Below are 26354 nucleotides of genomic sequence, written 5' to 3'. Positions count from 1 at the left end.
TTATGAATATTTTCAAACATATAGAAAAGTTGAAAGAATTTTAAGTGAACTCCCATATAACCACCACCTAGACTCTACAGTTAATGTTTTGCTTTATTTGCTTTAATACATATCTTGTCATCTTTTCATTCCGTGACTATTTCTTCAATCAAATTTAGGTTTTGGATGCATTTTAAACTAAGTTGCAGGCATCAATACATGCTCTATTAAACACTTCAGTGTGCATATTATTAGTTAGAGTTGAGTATTTATTCATAGTTCTTCTCTCTTTGGAGATCTAGTGAATCACCCAGGGTTCTGACATATGAGTACACCACCTTTGCCATCCAAACCTTTATAAAGATATGGAGCACGACCATCGCCACAGAACGTTCCCTTATGCTCCTTCTCAATCAATCCCCAGCCCATCCTCCCATCTCCTGCCAGAGGCAACCTCTGTTTTAATTTCCCCCCAGCATATATATGTCTGGATGTGAGAGTTGGGCCATAAAAAAGGCTGAGTGCTGAAGAATTGATGTTTTCGAACTGTGGTGCTGGCAGAAGACTCTTGAGAGTCCCTTGGACTGCAAAGAGATCAAGCCAGTCAATCCTAAAGGAAATCAGCGCTGAATATTCATTGGAAGGACTGATGCTGAAGCTGAAGCTCCGATACTCGGGTCACTTGGTACAAAGAGCCGACTCATTGGAAAAGACCCTGATGCTGGAAAAGATAGAAGACAGGAGGAGAAGGGGACGACAGAAGATGAGATGGTTGAATGGCATCACTGACTCAATGGACATGAGTTTGAGGAAGCTCCGGGAGTTGATGAAGGACAGGGAAGCCTGGTGTGCTGCAATCCAAGTGGGTCACAAAGAATCAGACATGACTGAGCCACTGAAGAACAACAACATCACATACAATTGTTTGAATTGTACAATATGTACACTTTTGTGTATGTTCTCTCACTCAGCACAATGTATTTGAGATTTAGCCATAAAATATGTATTATTCATACCTTTCTATTGCTCAGTATTATTCTAATGTTTCTACAATAGTTTGTTCATTCGTTTTCCTATTAATGGATCCCTAGGCTGTTTTGGGGCTTCCCAGCTGGTGCTAATGGTAAAGAGCCCACCTGCCAATGAAGGAGACTTGAGATGTGGATTCGATCTCTGGGTCAGGAAGATCTCAGTGGTGACATGGCAACCCACTCCAGTGTTCTTGCTGGAGAATCCCATGGACGGAGGAACCGGACAGGCTACAGTCCATAGGGTTGCAAGGAGTCAGACACGGCTGAAGCGACTTAGCACACAGCACACACAGGCTGTTTTTAGCTTGGGGCTGTTGTGAATAAACTTGCCACAAACAGACACAGAGTTCTCTTCTGTGGATGTAGGGTTTCTTTTTGGCTAAATACTTAGGAGTGAAATTATTGGGTCGTAGGGTAGGTGTATTTAGTTTTATAAGAAACTGTTCAGTTCAGTTCAGTTCAGTTGCTCAGTCGTGTCCGACTCTTTGAGACCCCGTTAATCGCAGCACGCCAGGCCTCCCTGTATATCACCAACTCCCGGAGTTTACTGAAGCTCATGTCCATCGAGTCGGTGATGCCATCCAGCCATCTCATCCTCTGTCGTCCCCTTCTCCTCCTGCCCCCAATCCCTCCCAGCATCAGGGTCTTTTCCAATGAGTCAGCTCTTCACGTGAGGTGGCCAAAGTATTGGAGTTCAGAACTTTTAAAAAAAATGGTTGTTTTGTTTTACACTCTGACCAACAGTATATGAGTTTTGATTGTTCTCTTTCCTGGTCAGTATTTGGTTTTATCAGTTTTTTTCATGTTTATCCATTCTGGTGAGTATGTAGTGACATCTCATTGTACTTTTCATATAAATGTATCTGATGAATATTAACATTCAGTACTTTTCATGTCCTTATTGATCATTAGTTTATCTTCTTCTGTGAAGTTATCAAATCTTTTGTTCTCTTTTTATTGAATTATAAGCGTTCATGACATAGCCTAGAAATGAGTTCTTTGTCAGATATATGATTTGCATATGTTTTCTCCCAGACTTTGATTTACCTATTCATTTTCTTTCTTTTTTCCTTTCTTTGACTGCACTGTGTGGCCTATGGGATCTTGGTCCCCTGGCCTGGGATCAGACTTGTGCTGCATGCAATGAAGGCACAGAATCTTAACCACCAGACTGCCAGAGAAATTCCCTGCCCCAACCTTGAATGAATGAATTCATTCAACCCAAAATGAATAGGTATTCATTTTCTTAACGGTGTCTTTTGATGAGCAGAAAATTTTAATTTTGATTGTCTATTTTTTTAAGTAAATTGCCTTAATATCTAAAAGTTTTATGATTTTAGCTTTTATATTTAGGTCTGTTATACATATCAAATTAATTTTTATATGTGGTATGAGATTGGGGTCAAGATTTGTTTATTTTGCCATACAGATATGTAGTTGTCTTAACATCATTTGTTATAAAGCCTTGTCTTTTGCTGTTGTATTTCTCTGTCAACTTGTGAAAATTCAAATGATCATATAAGTGTGAGTCTGTTTCTAAGTTCTCTGTTCTGTCTTATTGATTTTTCTTATTGATCCCATGCCAGTATCAGACTGATTATTGTAGACTTACTAGTCAAAGTCTTAAAGTCAGGTAGTGTAAGCCCTCCAACTTTGGTCTCATTTTTTATAATTGATTTGGCTAGTCAAGGTCATTTGCATTTCTGTACACATTTTAGAATTAGCTTGTCAATTTCTACAAAAAGCCCAGTGAAATTATCATGATTGGGTTTATTGAACTTATAGATCAGTTTGTGGAGAACCTACATCTTAACATTTAGTCTTTTAATCCATGAACATGGTATGTCCATTTATTAGATCTTTAATTTCTCTCAGCAATGTCCTGTAGTCACAGTTTCATTTGAACCTACTTCTTTTAGGTTTTGTGCCCAAATTCCCCTGAAGCCATTCTTGTCTAGGTCACCAGTGACCTCCATGCTGCTGTATCCGATGGTCAGTTCAGTCTTCCCCTTCCTTCATCTTTCAACTGTCTTTGACATAATTGATCACTCTATCCTTGAAGCATTTTGTTCACCTGGCTTTGTCTCCCCATGTTCTCCTGGTCTCCCTCCCATCTCATTGGCAGCTCTCCTTTGGCCTCCTTTGCTGGATCTTTTCCTTCCTGACATTTAGATGTTAGAGGTCCCTGAGCCTCAGTCTTTAGAGTTCTGTCCTTTACCGATTATCAATCAATCTCATGGTGTGAATATGTTATTTAAAGCCATCACAATGTCTAAAGCCATAAGACTCCCAATTTCGTATCTCAATCCTTTATTCAGGACTTAAATATACAAACTCCAGACTTATATATTCAACGTCCTACCCATCTTCATTTGGATATTTTAAAGGTATCTCAAACTTAACCATTCCAAATGGAACTCATGATTTGCCTTTGAAATGTCTTGTACCTTCTGACTCCCTACCATCCACCATGTTCCCCAATTCAGTAACTGCACTTTTATCCTTATTGCTGATATATCAGTCTTACAGTCTTCCTTGGCACCTCTCTTTCTTTTGCACTGTGCATCACCCTGTAACCAGGAAAGGTTAATTTTGAATTCACACTGGATCTGCTCTGTGACTTCAACCCTTATCTTGTTGCTTTTGTTATTATGCGTGTGCGCATGCTAAGTGGCTTCAGTCATGTCTGACTCTTTGCAACCTTGTGTAGTGTAGCCCACCAGGCTCCTCTGTTCATGAGATTCTGCAGGCAAGAATACTGGAGTAGGTTGCCATACCATCCAGGGGATCTTCCCAACCCAGGGATCAAACCCATGTCTCTTATGTCTCCTGCATTGGCAGCTGGATTCTTTACCACTGGACCACTTGGGCATCTCAAGGCTTCCCACCTGGGCTTCCCAGGTGGTGCTAGTATTCATTGGGCTATAGTCTGTGGGGTTGCAGAGTCAGACATGACTGAGCACAGCGCATTTCACATTGGTTATTACAGGCATACGTAATGGCCTGCCTCAGGAAGATACCTTGCTCCTGCCCACCTGTGAAGGACTATGACATTCTTAAATTCTTTGGCAAATGGCTCAGCATCTGGCATCCCTTGACTCCTGCTTACGGGGGTGGCCTAGAAATTCACATTTGGGTAGGCCAGAATCACAGATAGATGTGGCATCTTTGTTGATATGACAGGAGATGTTCCATTTTACACCACCTAATAAATGAATGTAAGGAAATGAAACTAACACATCTCCCTGCCTGAAACATGCCATTCTAGGAGACATTTGCAAGGATTGAATAGTCTTTTTACTCTGTTTCCTCACCTCCCCATCTCTGATCCATTAAAGAACCTGGCATCCAGGCCCCAGCGAGATGGTTATTTTGAGGCATTAGCCTGTCATCTTCTCAGTCAGCCACCTCCTGAATAAAGTCCCTTCCTGCCTAACACCTCCTCTCAGATTTATTGGCCTGTAGTGTGGGGAGCAGAGTGAGCTTGGACTCAGTGACAACCCTACATTAGAAAACCCTCTTAGCTCTATCATAGAGCTCTATCTACTTCTTAGCCATCACTCTAGTCCCAGCCACCATCATCTCCACCTGGTTTACTCCAATATTCTAAGTAGTCTGCTTTCTCTCACTCTGTTCTTTATATAACCTGAGTCACCTTTAAAAATGTTTACTCAGGGGAGCATTTCACTCCCATGATTAAAACCTTCTAGAACCTTTCTATTATATTTATGGGGAAGAAAACTTCTGCAATGGTTTGAAAAGCCTCAGATGATCAGACTTCTCTGTTCACTCTCTGACTTCGCCCCATTCTGTTGCTCTTTCTTTCACAATACTCTTGACTTCCTTGGCTTTTTTGTTGTTCTTGCACATTCTAAGCTTCTTTTGGCCTCAGGGCCTTTGTGATTTCTGTTTCTTCTGCCTGTAACCTTTTCCCCAGATAATTATAAATCTTGTTTATTTCATTCTGCTCTTTGCTTAAGTGTCATCTCCCCAGAGAGGGCTTTTTTGACCACCCTATGTAAGGAGAGTGTCCCCTTACCCCATTACTCTCCACTTCTTTACTCTGCTTTGGTTTTCTTCTTAGCACTTAGAATTATCTTGTTTGATATTTGTTTTATTTGTTACTCGTCTGTTTCCCCTAGTAGAAGACATACAAACTCCCTGAGGTCAGGGATTTTCTACTTTGAAGGGTTAATACTGTTAACAATGCTTGTCACATAGTAAGTGCTCTATAAATTTATGTTGAATGAATGACTGTGGGCAAGTTAACCTTGTTGGCCTCATTTTCTTCATCTGAGAAATGGGGAAAATAATGGTATTTACCTCATAGGGCAAATGTGAATGCCAAATAAGATATTGGGTGTAATAAGACATTGTGGCAATAGTGTTGGCTGTTGTGATTATGATTGCTATTCAATAATGTAAATGATCTAGGACTTTCTGGGTGGTGCAGTGGATAGGAATCCACTTGCCAGTGCAGGGGACACGGGTTGACCCCTGGTCCGGGAAGATTCCACATGCTGTGGAGTGACATGTGCCACAACTACTGAGCCTGTGAGCTGAAACTACTGAGCCCATGAGCCGAAACCACTGAAATCTGCATCCGCAGCCTGTGTTCTGCAACAAGAGAAGCCACTGCAATGGGAAGCCTCTACACTGCAACTGGAGACAGCCCTCCCAAAGCAGCAAAGAGCCAGTGCAGCCAAAAATAAATAAAATATATAAGTGATTGAAATCTCTTATGATTAATCCATAGATACTTATGCTAAGTAAGGTGGACTTTGCCTGCTATATACTTTTTCCAGTGGTTGATTTCAGGAGTATAACTTCCAATCCAGTTATTGGTAACTCAGTTGGAGGGAATAGATATAAGTACATGAAAAGTCAAATGCCAAGTGAAAGTTGCTCAGTTGTGTCCAGTTCTTTGCGACCCCGTGGACTGAAGTCCATGGAATTCTCCAGGCCAGAATATTGGAGTGGGGAGCTTTTCCCTTCTCCAGGGGATCTTCCCAACCCAAGGATAGAACCCAGGTCTCCCACATTACAGGCAGATTCTTTACCAGCTGAGCCACAAGGGAAGCCCAAGAATACTGAAGCGGGTAGCCTATTGCTTCTCAGTGAATCTTCCTGACCCAGGCAGATTCTTTACCAACTAAGCTATGAGGGAACCCCTGAATGCCATCGAATATTTAAATAACCAATCAAGACAACAGAACAAATGTTATCATGCTTAATTTGTTGTCTAATACGTTTGCTGATGATCTAGGTCTAAGAAATAAAAGCTTTTTTTTTTTTTTTTTTAAACTAGAGTCATCTGAGGAGGCTTTATGGAGCACGTGGATTTGGGCTGCCTCTTGAAATGCTGGGGAGGATTTTAATCCTTTATTGGCCACGGGGTGGACAGCATCAAAGGTGGGGCAGTGACATAAACCCTAAGAACTAGGGGAGGTAAAGAATGTAATAAATCAGTTTGGCAGGAGGGAGAGGTCTTGTGAGGAAGCAGTTGGAGAGCAGCACAAAGAAATCGAGGTAGGAATGAAAGCAAATGATTCAGGCTACAGGAACTGCCAGGGTGACAGGAAGCCCTTCCTTACGTGGGTTGGACAAGCAAGGAAGGAAGTGCTTCTGAGTGGTTAGGAAAGAAGGTAACACATCACAGGCTTGCCATTGCCAGGTTCACTCCCTTTTCCCCCACAGTACAGGTGCCCTAGGGTGTTACTCTCTGATGCACAGATAGTGGGTTGGCTTGCGAAGTCCATGTGTCTGTGTATCCAAGGAAAGGCAGCCACAGGAAGACACTGCTCTTCTGTTCCCAGAGCCTGGAAGATAACTTTGAACTCTTTCTTTTTTTTGTTTTTTTTGTCCACAAGAATTCTCATTCCAAGTGGCTATGACTCAAAGGCAAGGGACAGTTTTCACTATGATTTCTTATTTAAAAGAGTAGAAAAACTACATACAATAACTTAGCATTGGATTTGGGTTCCCTGCATCATTGGGAAGGGGTGGGAGGTGGGAGGGAGGTTCCAGAGGGAGGGAGCATATGTGTATCTATGGCTGATTCATGTTTATGTATGGCAGAAACCCACATAATATTGTAAAGTAATTATCCTCCAATTTAAAATAAAAATTTTTTTTAAAGACTAGAGGGAAAAAAAAAGACTAGAGAAACTTAGAAATTAAAGGCCAACCAATAAACATAATAATTTACATTTTAATATGCATATTAAGAAATACTCAATTTTTTTCCCTTCTCAGAAGTGGATGAAAGTGGGAAAAGAGCATGTTAAGCATTTCTTCTTTTTTAGAAGAATATAAAGAAGTAGACTAAGCAACAAATAAAAATGTTCATATATTTGTTAAAAAAAAAAAAAAGAAATACTCAGGTTTTTTTCTGAACAACATGAAAGAGAGAAGAGGATGCTGGCCTAAAATATGCTACTTAGGCATATTGATTATTTTGAATTAAAATTATTTAAGAAACAGCTGATGCAAGAATATTCTGATCCTCCTTTGTCTCCCTGAGAGCAGCAAATAAATCTCCCAGGTGGAAGGGATCTTCCCTGTACCAGGAGGGTTAAAGGCATCCTTATTGCCAGAGACAGGGAATTCAAGGTCAAGAGGGTTGTATAAACAAACTTGTTACTTCACTGATTTGCTGGGCCAAGCCCAGACCCCTATATTTTGTCAGTTCTTCACAAATTTATTGTTTCTTTTGTCTAAAAGGTATAAAAGCTACTTTCTTTGGTTACTTCTTTGCATCCCACATTTTTGTCAGCTCTCATATATACAAAATTAATTTTTCTCTTGTTAATCTGTCTGTATCAATTTAATTATTAGACCAGCCAAAGAACTTAGAAGGGAAAAATTTTCCTCTCCCACAAGCATATTTGGTCAGTCATGTATAGCCACCTTCTCATTATCATGTAAAAGGAAACACCTTATATGAGAAGAGGCCAGAGTAACCTGTGAACTGATCAGATTGTTTTTTTTAAAAAGATAGGTTATCTAACCAACTATGAGATAAAATTTGCTTTAATAATATAATTTTATGTAGATTTGCATCAGTCTAAAAGAATGTCTGTGTGTCCATTAAGTTTTTTATTATCAGCAAGTTAATAAATGTAACCTTTTGGAGCATTAGAACAGATTTCAGAGCAATTTGTAGTAATTAAGAAAATGATCCTGTAAAAATAAGACAATCAAAATAAAACAAAAAAAGATGCAAAATAGATATGAGCCATGACAGATGTGGCAGAATAGGGAATGGACGTGAAGACAATGAGACACATTGTTGTTAACACAGCCCTGACAACACGTGTCCCAGATTAAATAATGAATGCTGTTGGTGGGCACAGCCAGGAGAGAACAGAGAGCACATTGTTTCAGCCTGTCTATCTATTTTCAGACTAATTGCTTAAGTATAGGCTTCTGTTCTGGTTACAGCCAGAGGAAAATCAAACAGTTGAAATACTGTAAGTCCTGTAATTCACCCCCATCATAAATCGAAATTAACTAAGAGTTGAGAGCAAAGCATCCAAGTAAATTGTTAGGCCTGCCTGCAAATGGAAGCCTAAAGAGAAGCAGGATCTACTAGTGCACACTTTCGTCCTCTCCTGATCAGGTTCTAGCTAATGTGACATGAGGGCTTGTCATTGCCTCTTCTGCGCTCAGGACTACAGCTCCAGCTCCGTAGGGTGGGGAGGCAGATGCCAGCTTCCATGCCTGGGACTGGCCCGAGGAGTGGTGTCTTCTTGGACAGCGGCTTCTCTGAGGTTTCAGGCAGGTTGGCGTCACCTGCCTTTTCCTACTTCCTACTGGGTCTTTGTGATGAGTTAGTGAGCTGTAACCTGTGAAAGTACTTTGTTGACACAAATGAAGGGATTCTGTTTTTATTATTTTGAAGTGTTGAGTTGGTGGAGGGAAGAACACAAATCAAAATCCTGGCTTTGAATCCTGGTCATCTCATACTCCGTCTCCCCTTTTCTGAATTCTTTAAGTGTCTTCCTGGGTTACCTGCCCCCCGCCGCCCCCCCCCCCCTTTGCATCAGACGTTCTTTGCTTTTTTGAGAGTTTGCAAGGACCCCTTTGGCATTCTAGTGAAGCTAATGAATCCCTTTACAAAATAATGTTTAATGCATTAAATTAAATGCCTACATTTAAGTGAATAAAGTTAGGGGTTCTAGGCATTTCTGCAGTAAACATCTTTGCCATAAAGCAGTTTTACTGCACAGCTAATTGGCCGTAAGGCAGATCTGCCGTAAAACAGAAAGTAACTGGTTGACAATTGGTTTCAACTGTGTTATAGCAACTTGATAGAAAATACAGTGATAAGAAAACTTACTGAAGTGTGAAATAAGAGAGTGTAAAGCCAGACTGAATACTGTACTAGAAAATGATAACAGTTTGCTAATCCTTTCATGGGCACAGCCATCTCTCTCTTGTCAGAACCAAAAGTTTATCTCTTGTCAGAACCAAAAGTTTACCAATCTATGGCAAATATAAAAGCAGAGTCTAGTAATACATGACAGTGTTTGAGAGTATTAAATATCAATTCTTTAGCTCATTTAGATACAACATCTCATCTTGTAATGTCACCTTTACCAGATTTATCACGCAATATTAGCAGTGTCAGACTTTATTTTTTTGGGCTCCAGAATCACTGCAGATGGTGATTGCAGCCATGAAATTAAAAGACGCCTACTCCTTGGAAGGAAAGTTATGACCAACCTAGATAGCATATTAAAAAGCAGAGACATTACTTTGCCAACAAAGGTCCGTCTAGTCAAGGCTATGGTTTTTCCAGCGGTCATGTATGGATGTGAGAGTTGGACTGTGAAGAAAGCTGAGTGCTGAAAAATTGATGTTTTTGAACTGTCATGTTGGAGAAGACTCTTGAGAGTCCCTTGGATTGCAAGGAGATCCAACCAGTCCATCCTAAAGACCAGTCCTGGGTGTTCACTGGAAGGACTGATGTTGAAGCTGAAACTCCAATACTTTGGCCACCTCATGCGAAGAGTTGACTCATTGGAAAAGACCCTGATGCTGGGAGGGATTGGGTGCAGGAGGAGAAGGGGACGACAGAGGATGAGATGGCTGGATGGCATCACAGATTCGATGGGCATGAGTTTGAGTAAACTCCGGGAGTTGGTGATGGACAGGGAGGCCTGGCGTGCTGCGATTCATGGGGTTGCAAAGAGTCGGACACGACTGAGCGACTGAACTGAACTGAACTGAACTGATTAGAAGTTGGAGGCAAAGGGAGACTCAAACTCCTCCAATATCCCCAAAATAAATGGTTACATGATTCTTGGTAAGTTTTATGAAAATGGTGACATTTTTTGTTATTTGATAGTGGAGAATATGATGTAGACAGAATTTTGGTATTTGGCACAGAATCTGGCTTAGGTGATTTGGTGAAATGAGGACTGTCATGTAACATTTAATGTAGTCCAGATATGCACTGCTTTATATATATGTTTGTCTATGTTATATATATATGTAGCAGCATCCCTGTCTGTTCATTCTACTTACAGGGAAATCTGAAGAGTCTTACAGCAGATTTTTTTTTATATCATGAAGATGTATGTCCAACATTAGACCCTGAATCATTAATGATTGACTTTGAAAAAGGGAGTATCATGGCTTTCACAATGTTTCAAGTAGTTTTAAGGTTTTGTTATTAGTTTTTAAAGTTTCATTGTGTCCTTTTTAATGTCCCTATTTTAATTTATTTTCATGATTTTGTCTTTTATGGTAAAGCTGTCCTTAAGTCAATTAGTTGTATGGCAAAAGTTCTTGCAGCAAAGATTCTTACAGCGAAAATACCAGACTGCATAGGGTTACAAAAGAAACCAATTAGACTGATATACAGTTATCAGTATACCAAAAAAGTAATGACATAATATCCACCCTTTATTGATAGCCTCCAGAAACCACCTCCTTGTCTTGTCCATCCCACCGCTCCTTCTTCTGCCAGCCTACTCTTCTGTGTGCCCAATTCTGTTGGTGGCATTAACAACCTCCACATGGCTCAGGCCCTGAACCCAGCTTGAGCAAGTAAGTGAGCATTGTTCCTGCCAGGATTACTGCCCCAGTCTCCTTGCTAATATCTGTGGAAGTATCCACTTGTATATTTTAAAGCACTGATAGGTCAGTTCCTTTACCTGGAATGTCTTCTAAACTTCTGCTCACCTTGCAGGGTCTAGTTCCTCCTTACTTCTCTTTCCAACACACACATCTGGTCACATTATGGTTTAAAATCTCTTGGTGTTGCCTCTTTATCTCCACGATATGACATCAGAGGACTCCTACCGCCCTCACAGTTTTCTTCTGTTGGTCTTCCAGCCTCACCAGGCTGTCTGTGGTCCCTCTGGAGGCCTGCCTCCCACTTCCCCCTTTGCCTTGGCAGGCTGAGTGAGTGCCCTCTGCTTGGGGGTCTGTCACCCGCCTTATGGCCTCCAGGTCTCAGTTCTGTGGCTGCTTAGCTGGTAGGCCTTTCCCAGCCAACACTATCACAAGGACTGTCCACAGAAAGTTCCTGTCCAACCATCTCCCGCTCCCTATCATTTGACCAGAGTCCGGCAGAGTTTCACAAGTAGTATACTCGGAGGAGGACAGCATTATTATTGCACGTGGTTAGCAGCACTGACTCTAGAGCCAGATGACCTGCGTTCTAATCCCAGCTCCACCACTCACTGTTTGATCTTGGCAAGGTACTTACTCTTTAGAGGCCTCAGCTTCTCATCTGTGAAGCTGGCAAAATAATAGATTGGTGTGGTTTAAATGAATTAATCTCTTGAAGCACTTTAGAACCATGCCTGGCTTCTCGTGAGAGCTTAAATATTAGCTATTAGTTGTAGTTTCAGTAAGTTTTGTAATATTAGTTTTAGTTTATGTAGCATGGCCTGGGCTTATTTAGAAGTCACATCCTATTATACTTCTATTTTTGCTGGAGTTTTATTAAAGACTGTCATGTAATTCAAAACCCAGTGTTTAACTGTTCTTCATCTCTGCTGAGGATATCAGAACATCGATTTTAACAGAAATAATTTATATTAGACAAAAGGAAATACTGTTTGAAAGAAAGACGGGAATAATCCTGGGGATACAGCATCTTAACAGAATGATGGAGACACAGTCCCACCAGTAGTTAGATCGCTGAGTTGGGATGTATCCAGGGTTCTTACATTTCAGAGATTATGCTGGTCTCATAGGAATTTTTCTTGCAGCCCTTTGGGTAAAGGAGAGATCAGTGTTATTTCTCAGAGTATGTATCTGGGAATGCAAATCATTATATATGCTTGCAAGCCAGATCCACAGGTTTTGAATGTAATTATAATACTTTTTCTTTTGCATGAATATTTTCATACCCTCTATAAATATTCTGGTCTGTGGGAAAGAAACTTTTCATGATTCCTACCACACATGGTATGTGACGTTAATGTGCTCTTATCACTCGTCCTTTTCTTCCCCTTCTTTTTCCTCCAACCGCAAGTGTTTCCCCTGAGGTTTAACTGCTTCAGCCTTTTCTTGATTTTGCCACCAGAGGGGGCGCTGGCTCCTTTATAACGCAGGGGCCAGAATCTTGAGGCTGGTTTTCTCATTGAGGTGGCTGTCTTGCTCCCCCTCATTCTGAACTGACTTCTGGAGAAACTGTTGAGCTCTGACCCTGGGAGTGGATGGGAGAGGGCGGAGGGCGAGTATTAGATCCGAGGGAGTTACAGGACTTTCCATGACTGATCCTGTTGAGCTAATATGCTAATGACATGTTTCACGGGTTTGAATAACTTCGATTTTACCGTAAATACATGTAAATCTACTTGGCAACAAAAGAATCAAGTGTTATTAAAGTACGTGGTTAGTATTGCAAAATTTCCTTGGAATATTTGGTCTCATCTTTATGGCTCAGAAGAAACATTGAATTTGGTAATCTTGACCATTATGTTAAACAGGTCTTCTAAAAATAAGGTAGAAATCATGGAAACAAAAATTAAAACTGCTCTTGTGTTGAAAACTTGGGAAAAGTTGTGTATACCATGAGCACTTTATGTTAAAAAGCAGAGCATGGATTTTTAATTCTTTCTTAAGAAACAATATGTTGGAACATTATTTTTTTTAAATAAATGTCTTAAGGAAACTATCAATTATGTTTTTTAGAATGAAAAATAAACTTCTTATTCTAAAACCATAGTGAGTCATATTAAGCTCTAGTTTAAACTATATACAATTAAAAAACTACCAAAAAAACTTTGTTTTATAAAATAACTGTAGATGGAAGAATTGAATTACAAGTAATTTTCAGATTTTTAGACACCATGTCAAATTCAGAAGTTAGATAGTTCTTTGATAAGTTTTCCCCCTGAACTTTAACTTTTAGACTTCAGTGATTAGTGAGGTTTTTTGCTTGTTTAATGTGTTTTAACAGACTTCCCTGTTGGCAGTAGTAAAGAATCTGCCTGCCAATGCAGGAGGTACAGCTTCAATCGCTGGGTCAGGAAGATCCTCTGGAGTACAAAATCGCAACCCACTCCAGTATTCTTGCCTAGAGAATCCCATGGACAGAGGAGCCTGGCGGGCTATAATCCATGGGGTTGCAAAAAGGAGTCCAACTTGACTTAGTGACTAAACAACAACAACAATATATTTTAAAAATCTGGGAATAGTGATAGTATGTAACTTTGATTCTCAGAAGCAATAACTTAATATGGTCCCTCTTAGGCAACATGAAATTATAGTGCTGTATGTTCCATCACCACCACCAGCAACAACTTGGGCAACTATATAAAACTCATTTCATGGCCCTAGTGGAGGACAGACTGTATTCCTCTTGTTTAAAATGAATGAGTCACTTTAAGACAGCATCTGAAGGGAGAGAAAGGAGTGAGAATGCTCTTTGTTTAAGTTGGTGTGTTACAGTTTTCTTGGGCAGCAAGTACAAAAACGAAGCCCGAAGTCTTAGCTCATTCTGTAAGTGGATTTTATTTCTCAGAGCAGCCCAGTGTCTATTTAACATATGGGAGTGGTTTCAAGTTCATTACTAAAGCTTATAGGCTAAAGTGCTTTGTGGGCTTGGCTATGACTTAAGTTGCCTTTGGGGAGTCAGCCAAAAACGGGGCTTGAAAACGGATTGCTTTCCTGTGTCTGTGAATTCTCCGGGTGGTCAGTTTCTTTTCCCCTCTCAGCTGTCAGCTGCTCTGGAGATTAGTTTCATAGTAAGGATTCTTTCTTTAAAGCAATATGAAGCGACTACTTTCACGGGGGCACCAGGTTAGTAAATAACATTTTGAACTTTCTACTTCATGTATCAGACTTTCTTTCTGTTCTCACGGGGCAATGACATGACAGTCGGCATGGCATTTGTGCTGTTGCTGCGTTTTTTTTAGAAAATAATGTTCATTGATCCTATGGAGGTCTGAGGGTTATAGTCTTCCTTGTAATATATGCATTGTTGGACAATATTAAATGCAGAAGGAAGCCATGAAGTAATGACTGGTTTTTGTTAGATGTGCAGACTAGAAATCTGCGCTTGTTTGTATGCATTTTCAGTCCCTTTTTCAGAATTCCTTTCATTGTATCTTCTCATTATGTCTTCTAGGAATAACTATGATTTTATACATGGTTTATTTTACTTCTTGGAGCACAAGGCAACACTGTCCTGTGTCCCAGCCAGCATGCAAGCTTGTCTGATGTATGGTTTTCTCTAGGGCCTACTACTTATAGTTAAAGGAACCAGAATATTATTTTAATTTTCTTTTTGAAAAGCCTGGCATTTTTCTAGAATGTCTCAGAAAATACCTGTGTAACAGTTGACGTGGACAGAGTGCACAGGTGGATCAAGCTGAACTGAATCCCTTCCTTAGTCATCACTGTTTTTCTTAAGTGATTCCTCAGGATTGAAGATTACTCTAGGAGTAAATATGACAGTCAAAATGGAGTGTGCCTAGTAAGGCATGAAATTATCGCTATTAGTATTAAAATGAAATTACGTCAATAAAGTGAAGTATCAAGAGAATATCTTCCTTAATTTCATTAACTTAGACATCTCGAGAACAATTTTACCTTTGTTCACTTGTCACCAAAGCAATCTGGTATTAGTTTCACAAGAGTAGTTCAATTTGATGATATTTTCAATTTTGTATATGAAGTACTTATGAAGTGTAAGTATTCTTATGAAGTATACTGGCTTTTATCTTACTTTAGGTATGGTTTAGTTCAAGGTAAGCACTAGTATTTGAAAATATGTGCATAGAATTCTATTATTACCATTTTAATCTTCTCTTTCTTTTCCTTGCTGGGAAATACAGTGTTTCAGAAAGGATCTGTTCTCTCATGTTCTCTTCTGTCTAAAAATATAAAACTGAGGGAGTAGGAAGTTTAGCAAATCACCTCAGAGAAAGATCTCACCTCAGAGATCTTTCTAAGTATAATATCTATACTTAGAAAGACCTCCGAGGTGATTTGCTAAACTTTAAAGTTCCCAGTCCTATCTCTGCTGAGGCTGAAGTTATAAAGTTATGTGTGCATGCCATCTCAGGATTGCAAAACGGACTGGACTTTATCTCCCTGAGACACAGTTGTACAGCTGTGTTATTGCCCCTGTGTCTGCAGATATTTTCTTCAACTGTAAATCCAAAAAAAAAAAAAAAACCCAGAGATTGCTATGATTTGCTTAATATTAATATATGTTAGTACTGCATAGTGCTATTATTGTTAAATACTATTAACTTAAAATTTTAAAGAAGACTTTCGTCAATTTGATTATAGCTGCTCCCTGATTTTAAAGGACAGTGTTAAGACATTCTACTTGTTGATTACTCGTTTATGCTTAATTGGCACGGATAAGTCTTAAAAAGCTCATGTCAGACTCAGTTATGTCTGGTAGGTCTCGATTTCTCTATTCCCAAGTGCTTCCCAGCCTTTTCTTCTACAGATGATAACAAAACAAAATACTACTGATTAGAAACAGAAAAAAACCAACGTGACAAAGGATAGAATAAGAGAGGAAACTCCGTAAAAGCCAGATTTTAGGGTTTTCCTGAAGAGTATCCATTACAGTAAGCTTCCTCCGAACATGACGGGAATAAAAGACTGTACAACAGAGTGCTCAAAATCTGTAACTTGGGATCGAAGCAAATCTTATTCTTGATTCCAGGCTTAGCACACTCATTGCAATTCTCGTTCTCATCTTGCCTTACAGCTCTGCCTTTTGGCTAAAATCAAGTAGAGACGGACATTTTTCCCATTCCATATCAGGTTAAACTCTGAGCTGATTAAATTTTATCCAACATGCTTTCTTGTTAACAGTCAGAAGTACTCCAGATGCCTCATAAATCTCAGATGGTTATGAACATAGTTTATGTTCCAGAAGCATGTGATCCTTATTTCCTTTTAAAACAAAGCTTAGATTCAAAGTTGGAGACAAATCCTAGGGCAGATTAATTCAACACAAATTGGCCCATACCCCAAACATTGGGAATGGTGGATGTCACTAGAAGATAAGGACTCGGAGGAAAGAAATGAATAATCAGGAGGAATGGTGATATTAGGAGTTGGTTTTCTGACTTCTGAACCTTGATAAATGTTCACCTGTCAGCCGGGTCTGTTTATATCCCAGATCAGTCTCATTCCTGCCCATCAGCTGGATCTTCAGTGTGCGTGTTTGGGGAGCTGTCAGCTGTTGATTTACAGTTTCTGGTCTTGTCAGATTCATGTATGGCCACCTTTGCCTTTCTCATACCTAAGTCACTGAATTCTTGTTCCCAACCCTGCTTACTGATGGTGCCCACGTAAATGGGTCTTGTGCTTGCATTATCAGCAACTCAGACAGAAAGCAAGAGATGCTGTGATAGCACCCACCTCAGAAATTCACTATTTTAGTAATGACAGTACATACTAACTTCCCAGAGGGATTGCAAAGGCTGAGGACAGATTCTATTCCCAGGACTGATCTGACCATAGACATCCCCCATTCCCTCTTTCCTTCTAAAGAACCCAAATTAAGTTTGACCTTCTGGCATTTCTGGAGGTGATGATATTAGTAATCATGGCAGGAGGAGTAGAGGGAAGGTAATAGTAATAATAACAGCTAACACTCAAAAAGCATTTTCTAAGGCCCATCCCTTGTGTCACCCTCTTATTTAATCTTCACAACAACCCTAAGACATCAATTGTCTGTATTATCCCCACTTTACAGTTGATGAAATTGTTCCAGGGAAGTTACATAATTTGTCCCAAGTCATAACAACTAGTTGGCAGTAATATTGTTGTGCCTCAGAGAGGCGATGTGGTGGGGAAGAAATGGAGTGAGAAGCTGATATCTTTGGGAAATATAATCCAATCCTGATTATTACCGAGAAGCAACTATGAAATACTATTATCTGTGCTGCGCTTCCTACTCAAAGATGCTTCTGTTGACCCACCATCAACCAGTAAGGCATGTCCTTTGTGTTCTTTTTCCACTGGGCGGGCGTTGAGCTTGTGCTCTGCTTTCTCACATGTTCTGCTGGTGGTGAGTGGAGAGAACCAGTGGCAAAGCAGAATGCAGAGCTTGGTCAGTGGTCAGTAAATGAGACCAATGGTGACCAGTCCCTGTGGAGAATAACCCCACAGTTTTAAAAACTGTCTTTTAAATGCATAAGCTAATCTTGGAACCTTTGAGACTTTTTAAGGCTAAAATAATAAAACCACTAAGGCTCAAACCTGGGCCTTTTGCTTGTTTAGCTTTTATTTGGCCTGAATGAGTGGTGTCCTCTTCATTCCTGACCAGTGTGATTTCCTGCTGACAATCAAAGTTCTGGTTATTTTGTCATTCCTGAAGGTTTTCTTAGTGGAAAGCCAAGAATATGAGACATGTATTTCCTTTAAAAACATAAATGTGCATTTGAAAATGTTGTGCAAATAGCTTACTCTAGATTTGGCCAAAGCTTAAACACGTGGCAAATAAGTTTAGGATCTTTAAAAATACCATCCATAGGTTAAGGAGTTAAATTTAAAAAAAGAAATCAAACAATAATTCTAACCATTGGATTGGGAAGTACTTTCTCTTCCTAAAACCAATAGTTGTTGTTTAGTCACTAAGTTGTGTCTGACTCTTTTTTGCAACCCCATGGACTGTACCCTGCCAGGCTCCTCTATCCATGGGATTTCCCAGGCAAGAATACTGGAGTGGTTTGCCATTTCCTTCTCCAGGGGATCTTCCCAACCCAGGGATCGAACCTGCATCTCCTGCAATGGCAGATGGGTTCTTTACCACTGAGCCACTTGGGAAGCCAAAAACCAATAGAGGAAATCACAAAAGGATTAGGGCAATAGATTGGAATTTTCCAGATAGGAGTGCAAAAGCTTTAACTATGAAAATATTCATTGAAGTGTTATTTATTATCATGAAAAGTTGGTAACAATTGAAATACATACTAGAAGAAAATTGCATAATGGATAATTAGGCTGCTATTACTACTTAACTTATGAAAAATTATCAGGGGAGGAAATGATGGTGACAGATATTTAAGTTAAAACACTGGATCTCAAACTATTTGTGTCTCTCATACTTGGCCATGTTTAAAATATATCTCTCTGTGTGTGTTATTCTTAGGGAGACAGCAGAAGGGATGGTCACCTCAAGTTAATAGGGATTTAGGGATTATTTTAAAAGTAGGAATTCCTGGTAGTTTTAATTTTCTTATTATATTCTTCTGCATGTTAATATTTATGTTTCCTTTCAGTTCAGTTCAGTCCCTTTATATTTGAAAAATATATAACTTATTCATGGAAAGAGAAAAATGAAGACAAGATATACAAAAATTTAATAGTAACTTGCTGCTAAGTCACTTCAGTCATGTCTGACTCTGTGCGACCCCATAGACGGCAGCCCACCAGGCTACTCCATCCCTGGGATCCTCTAGGCAAGAACACTGGTGTGGGTTGACATTTCCTTCTCCAATGCATGAAAATGAAAAGTGAAAGTGAAGTCGCTCAGTCGTGTCCAACTCTTAGGGACCCCATGGACTGCAGCCTACCAGACTCCTCTGTCTGTGGGATTTTCCAGGCAAGAATACTGGAGTGGGTTGCCATTGCCTTCTCTGAATAGTAACTTAATATCACCTATAATCTATTTAAGATGGTAGCTCTAAGAATGATTTTAGTTTCCTCAAATAGTTTGTAAATTTAAGGTTTCCTTTAAGAGGAATTTATGTTTTATAATAAAAATTAAAATACATCAGGAGTTAGACAGGTTAGAGTTGAGGCCAGATAAATTTCTATAAAGGAGAGGATATTTTTATTCCAAGGAGCAATTATTTTGCTGCATTATTACAGCTGCATTTATTCTGAGGAGAGCATGGCAACCCACTCCAGTATTCTTGCCTGGAGAATCCCAAGGACAGAGGACCTGGCAGGCTACAATCCATAGAGTTGCAGAGTCGGACACAACTGAAGCTACTTAGCATGCACGCATTCATTATTTTAGGACACTGCCTTTTGATTTCTTATGTACCAGGTTTAAAATCTTAGTCAGATGTTATAGCTAATAAAATTATAAGATAGATAGTTTATTAAACAAGGGCTGTGGGAAGAAGTGCACTTAAATACTTGAGACATCAGTCCAAGAAAGACACTCATGATTTCCAGTGTGTCCATATGTCTTGATAACAATTCCTTGGTCCAAGGGCTGTTGCTGGTGTTTAGAATGGGACATGGGGCTTCCTAGATAGCTCAGTGGTAAAGAATCCACCTGCAATGCAATAGACACAGGAGACACAGATTCAGTCCCTGGGTCGGGACGATCCCCTGGAGAAGGAAATGGCAGCCCACTCCAGTATTCTTGCTTGGAAAATCCCATGGACAGAGAAGCCTGGCGGGCTATAGTCCATGGTGTTGCAGAAGAGTTGGAAATGACTGAGCACACACACGCAGGCCCCATGGGACAAATCAACACACTGAGACAGCCCTTAGAAGATACGATTTGACTGGAATGTTGAAGGTGGAAAAGAGCCTTGGAGTAGTTGACTTCATTCTTCCTCCTCTTCCTGTTCCAGATGAGGTCCCAGAAGCCCAGAATGATTGAGATCCCCAGGTTCTAGTTAACTTGATTGTAATCTCTTGGGGCTTTCAGAGGTCTTTTGATTCCCCTGTTGCTGCTATTTTTAATATTTCTGTCTTACAAACATTTTAGTAATAAGGAATGAAACTATGATTCCATTTTCCCTGCGTTGGTAAAAATCAAAAGCGAATACCTTTCAGCACTAACCTTATAACATTGGAGAAAGAAGCGGAAGGCTCAGTGTGGCTTCCAAGGAAAACTGACCAGTTTCACAGGTGTGGTCTTTATTCTCATGGTTGTTGTTCGAACATTTTGTTCTCGGGTAAAGGCTTACTTAATGCACATCTGGTTCCCATGTTTATTCTGGAAGACAGCAGCCGTAGGGAGTGACTGAAGATCACTGGACACAGAACCCTGGGAATTATGTTTGAGCAGCTTTATTGAAATTGTGTATTGTGTGATTTGCACAACACAGGGCTAACCCCTTCAAACCATACACTTCTGTTTCCTTCAGTGCATTTACAGAGTTGTATAACCGTGTGTGCTGTGCTTAGCGGCTCAGTCATGTCCGACTGTTTGTGACACCATGGACACCAGGCTCCATGGGGATTCTCCAAGCAAGATTACTGGAGTTGGTTGCCATGCCCTCCTCCAGGGTATCTTCTTGACTCAGGAATTGAACCTGGGTCTCCTGCTTTGCAAGCAGATTCTTTACCAGCTGAACTATCAGGGAAGCCCTGTATAACCATCCCCACAACCTAATTTTAGGACATTTTCAGTACCCCCAAAAGAAACCTTGAACCCACTCTCTCTCCCCTGCTCTCTTCCTCACCCAGCACTACGCAACCACTATTCTGCATTCTGCCTTTCTAGATTTTTCCATTCTGAACATTTCATTTGAATAGAATCATACAGGTGAGAAAGCTGGAAATTTTAATTTGATGGTCAAAGACCACTTCAGTGAACATGACCTGGTTACTCTATGGCCCCTGTCTTCTCAACAGTGTCCTGAAATGTAAGATCGAAACCAGATGAACTCACCGTTGTCACCTGTTTACTAGATTACATGGCTTATTCTTGTTTTCTGGAGTCCTTGTATTTAAGATTTAAATAAAAATATTTAGTATTCAAATTTTTTAAATATATGGGAGTACATATCTATTAATATGTGATCGTTGTAGGCTGTGTTACAAAATTGTTAGGTTAGACCACTGCTTGTTAGTTGGAATCTTGAGTGAAAACTGGACTTCTGTAAGACTCAATTTCCTTATCTATAAAATGAGGATTATAATACTAGTACTTACCTTTCAGAGTTCTTCTGAGTACTAAATGAAATAATTTATATATAAGGCCTCCCAGAGTGCCTGATGCACAATGAGTGTTAACTGAATGTTACCTATTGTTGTTATGAGTGTCATTTATAATAAACTATAGAAGTTATTTTATTTCATTCTTTCTGATGTCATCTATTCCTACTAAGGATTTGAGTTGGCTTGCAAGAATATTTGCATACCATTAAACACATACACCCACTCTCACAGGAATAAAAACCAGGGATGATAAGGTTAGTAGAAGGACAATATCGAAGAAATAATAACCATAGTAATGAGAGCTAACATTTATAGATAGCAGGTTATGAATGGACATTTCTTTAGTGTTTTTCCTGGTGAGCTGAGGGAATATTGCCAGATCAGAAATGGGCAGAGACATTCAAATAAGAGTCCCAGGCTAGGACCTGGGAGGGAGCTTTATGGTCTCTAGTCTACCTAGAACTTATACCCCAAGCATTAGACATAGCCAGAGAAGACAGCTTGGTCTGGTGTGGATACTCACAGTGTGAAGATGAGTTCTCCATCTCACAATATGGATAGCCCCTGGTTATTAAGTGCTTACCATGAGCTAAGCTATAATTAGAACCCAAAGTGACTCCAAAACTAGATAATTATGAAGTAAACTTGTCTACTCCAGACAACCAGTTTCTTTGTTCATAGTCCTTCTTTAAAGACTGTTCTTGTATATATTAAACTGAAAAGTACAATCTCATAGGCACCCTGCTTTCCAATTCTTATAATACTTTCTACATGGAGAAGCAAACACCTAATCAGATTGTCCCCCAGATATCTGAAAACAACTGTCATGGTCCTCACCCTGCCTCACTCTGCTGCTCAAACACGCAAGGATAATGTTATTGTTCTTTAGGTTAGGTAGTCCAACATACTATCACTGTTCATTTTTCTTGGAATGTGTTTTCTCTTCTACGCTCAGTGAGGGCTTCCCTGGTGGCTCAGTGGTAAAGAATCCACCTTCGTGCAGAAGATCTGGGTTCGATCCCTGGGCCATGACGATCCCCTGGAGGGAGGGCATGGCAACCCACTCCAGTATTCTTGCCTGAAGAATCCCACGGACAGAGGAGCACGGCAGACTATAGTCCATAAGGTCGCAAAGAGTTGGACACGACTGAAACGACTGAACATGCACACACGCTTGCTCAGTGAACTCCTAGCCAGCCTTCAAGACTCCTTGCCAGTGTGCCTTTCCGGCAGTAACCTTCCCCGTACCCCAGGTTGAGCAATTCCTCCTCTGAGCAAATACTGCACTTCTCACACTCTGAGAATTAGCTCTTAAAAGCCTGTCTCCTCCTCTGGACTGTGAGCTTCTGATGAGAGCTGTTAACCTTTGTGCTCCTAAACTCCATTCTACCACCTGACTTGTGGTAGTTGCTCAACACTGTGGAAGAGAGAATTTTGATCTTATCTTATGTGGATTCCTAACTGTACCTGGTTTTACAGAGTTTTCAATGATAAGAAATGTTTCTGACAAAAGAAGTTTAGGTAAACCTTGACTAACAGAGGACTGAGCCATAGCCTATGGCTTCTCTTGGACCCAAGCATCATCTGGGGAGTAAGACTGAGGCCCTTCAGTAGGTTGGTTACTGAGCTATTCATCTTCACTGGGTAGAAGTATCCATGAATCACCTGATGTAAACAAGGCACTTGTTGCAAAAGGTTAACACCCACCACCTTTGATCAGAGAGATTTAGATAAAATGATTGCAACATTGACAATGTAGTTGAATCACAAAGTTCACAGTAAGCTTAAACCAGTGTTCATAAATGTTGGTAAGTTACACATCTAAGTACAAAGTTACACATCTGTTTTACTCTGGGATCTTAGCAGGTTTTTGTAGAATATGGATAAAAATTATTCCCTAAAGCATGGATAGAGGCTTAACTTAACGTATGTAACTGGGGCAAGAAGGCCTATATCTGAAGGAAAGAGTGTGGCTCTCACCAAGGCTTTGCTGTCATTTGTAAAACTGGCCTGCACCTTAAATGGACTCACTAGGGTTGAACCAGAACATTTAGTAGGTCAGTCGCTGGCGTTGCCTCTTGCCTCCCGAGTTCAGATCTGTCAGTTTTCATCTAAACTGCGTCTTTACCTCCCATGTGAGCTGCCACAACACTGGACACCCCAGTGAATCCATCTTCTCCTTTCTTTGCTTTTTGCCAGGCTCATGGTTTTGTGCTAACTTTTCCCTAGACAGTGGAGCCCAAGCTGGTGGAGGCTGAGCGGGCCACTTCTGCTCAGGGTGGTCCCCAGAAGTCTGGCCTGGGTTTGGAGGAGGAAGAGTCAGACTTGGTATTCTAAAGCTGAAGTGGACACGGTGCAGCCTCTGAGACCAAGAAGGAGGCTTTTCTGGAGCAAGCTGACACAGCGCCATCCAGGCACTGATGGAGCACTTCCTGTTTTAGGAAGCTCTCCATTCACCAGGACTCTTTCACTACTAGAGAGCTCAAAGTGTTAGAAAGTTCTCCTTTATGGGGATGTGAGAGGAGCTTCTCTAGAATATCCACCCTTGTGTTCCAATTCTATCCGCTGAAACCACAGAGGAGACATCTACTGATACCTGCATTCTCATTTCTGTTCAGCTTAAACACTCCAGCTTGTTTCAACCCTTCCTTATAATGTCTTGTTTTCAGACTTCTTCAGCCCGGTCCCTATTCTGTGAGTAACCATGGTTTGCCTTTGTTTTTCTGTGGCCTCAGTCAGGTCCAAGCGTAGACTGACCAGTGAGCTGGAATTGTTGGCTGCTTCTCTGGATACTGGGCTTCCCAGGCAGCACTAGTGGTAATGAACCCACCTGCCAATGCAGGAGACGTAAGAGATGTGGTTTCAACACCTGGGTTGGGAAGATCCCCTGGAGGAGGGCATGGCAACCCACTCCAGTATTCTTACCTGGAGAACCCCATGGCCAGAGGAACCTGGTGGGCTATAGCCAATAGGGTTGCAAAGAGCCAGACACGACTGAAGCAATGTATTCTAAGAGTGTATCAGTTCTTAATAATCAATATTAACATGTGCCATTTGTGGGGGCAGTCACTATTTTCGTGCTGAAGTACCTTATATACCTGATGTTATTTAGTCTTCACAATGATACTAAGGTCAGTGTTACTATTGTAATTTCCTTGATACTAAAACACTGTTCATGACAAGATAATACCGTCAGTTAAATTTCAGCTTTTTGGGGAGAAATAGAGATAGAAAAACACCATCTCGTTAAATGGAGACATAAAATGCAATAGTCATGTCAGTTTCAGAAAAGTTAAATGTGTATTGGGGGAACGGGGACAGGAAGCACATCTGTGAATCAAAGAAATACGGTATCTTCCCTCTGGAGATGAGGAGTCTGTCGACTGGAAAAAATACATGCAACCTAAAAGTTGAGAGTTAGGTTTTATTCGGTGGGAATGTTTGGACTCGAGCCAGAGTCCTGACTCCCTCTCTCCTGACAGGAGACAGAGAGCTGACTCCGAGGAGGAAGAGGAGGAGCCAGGCTATACACAAGTTTTGCAGCAAGGGGCAGGTAATCTGAATATTAAAAGATTACTGTTAAATTAAGAAGAGCTAAACTTCTCACATGAAAAGATTTAGTGATCTTCTGTGTATGGGAAGATGCAAATGTCTGGGCTTGCCAGAATCATTTCTTTTGTATACATCTATACTAGGGCCAATCCTGCTTTCTTTATTGTTCATTTCCTAATGGCTACCTCTCACATCACCCCTAGCTCCCCAGCACTACTGGGGAGAAAATCGCTGATGGCTTTGTTTCATCTGGGCTTATATATTTGCATTTGGAAGAGGCTTGTTTCCCAGTAGATCACAGAGCAGAAATATTTCATTTCACAAGCTCAAGCATAAGAAATTTGAGTGATTTATTGCAGATTTATTATCTGTGGGCTTCCCTGGTGGCTAAGATGGTAAAGAAATCGGCCTGCAATGCAGGAGACCCAGGTTCAAATCCAGGGGAAGATCCCCTGGAGGAGGGCATGGCAACCCACTCCAGGATTCTTGCTGGGAGAATCCCATAGACAAAGGAGCCTGGCAGGCTACAGTCCATGGGGTCACAAAGAGTCAGACTAGACTGAGAGACTAACACTTTCCCTTTCACTGCCATCTGTAGAAGGGAGAACCGATTCAGACCAATTCTGCTGACTGTGGCATGTGTTCCCACCATTCTTGCTACTTCCTCCTCAGGAGCCCTGAAGTGAAGTTGGTTCATCCCGGATCCCCAGGGCTTTTTCACAAAACGGCCGCTAATCTGGGCAACCACTGTCTGTACCTGTGAGTGTTTAAACCTAAATGCAGATGTCTGCATTTGTCCTTGGCAGTGAACCACTTTCTGTATGTCTCTTTCTCTGTATTTTTAACATGTGGTTACCAGATCAAAGACCATAAATATTTTGTGACTCTACAAACATAGCATTAATGCTCCGAAGTGGTGGATTCATGAACAGTGCCACCGGCAATGAGGTTGGGTTAGCGCAGTTGTAACTGGTTTTCAGTATGGTCCATTGCTGGCCTCATTAAGATTGGGAATTTGGGTCTCTTGTAGGAAACTCTTGTATAGTTGATTCTCTCATGGGACCCCTCAGGCCTCTAAATACCCCATTGTTGACTGACTCAGGGCTGTGGGTTATGCCTTCAATGTTTCTTGGTGTTAATACATGTCTTCCTGTTTCTGTAGTCTCTGGCCTCAACTCCGAATCAAAATCCTTAGGACTGTACTTTTCTAAACTTTGCTGTACTTCCTGCTTGCCCTCTGACTTTGAGCATGCCCAAATCCCCTTTGTCTTTATTGTAAAACCCTGAAGTATTTGATGGCGTTTGTATAGAATCTCCGAATTCAGAGGACAATTTATGATGGTAACAGAACTTAAGTGGGTTGAGTATTAAAAGCAGTTCCTATTTTAGATGCACTGTGGTGAAAGCAAGCCTTCCAGGAGATATCTGGATGGTTACTTAGCAAGA

At 40.6% G+C, this 26354-nt stretch overlaps 1 protein-coding gene across 7 annotated transcripts in view; it reads left to right on the top strand.

The window, feature by feature from the left end:
• The window catches only part of PLD1 (phospholipase D1), a 261912-nt gene that overhangs the window by 41586 nt on the left and 193972 nt on the right, over positions 1–26354 (top strand). For 5 of the 7 annotated variants that reach the window (XM_061168339.1, XM_061168340.1, XM_061168338.1 and 2 more), the window contains exon 1: positions 14114–14276. The exons of 1 other annotated variant lie outside the window; for it this stretch is intronic. The gene's annotated coding sequence lies outside the window, so the exon portion shown is untranslated. Of the gene's footprint in view, positions 1–14113; positions 14277–24838; positions 24910–26354 lie in introns of those variants that run through there. One more of the 7 variants, XM_061168336.1, reaches the window with a different exon arrangement.

Source organism: Dama dama, chromosome 19 (genome assembly GCF_033118175.1).
Source record: "Dama dama isolate Ldn47 chromosome 19, ASM3311817v1, whole genome shotgun sequence".
Classification (NCBI taxonomy): domain Eukaryota; kingdom Metazoa; phylum Chordata; class Mammalia; order Artiodactyla; family Cervidae; genus Dama; species Dama dama.
The sequence above is the reverse complement of the archived record's forward strand: the minus strand, read 5'-3'. Positions and strand labels throughout refer to the sequence as shown.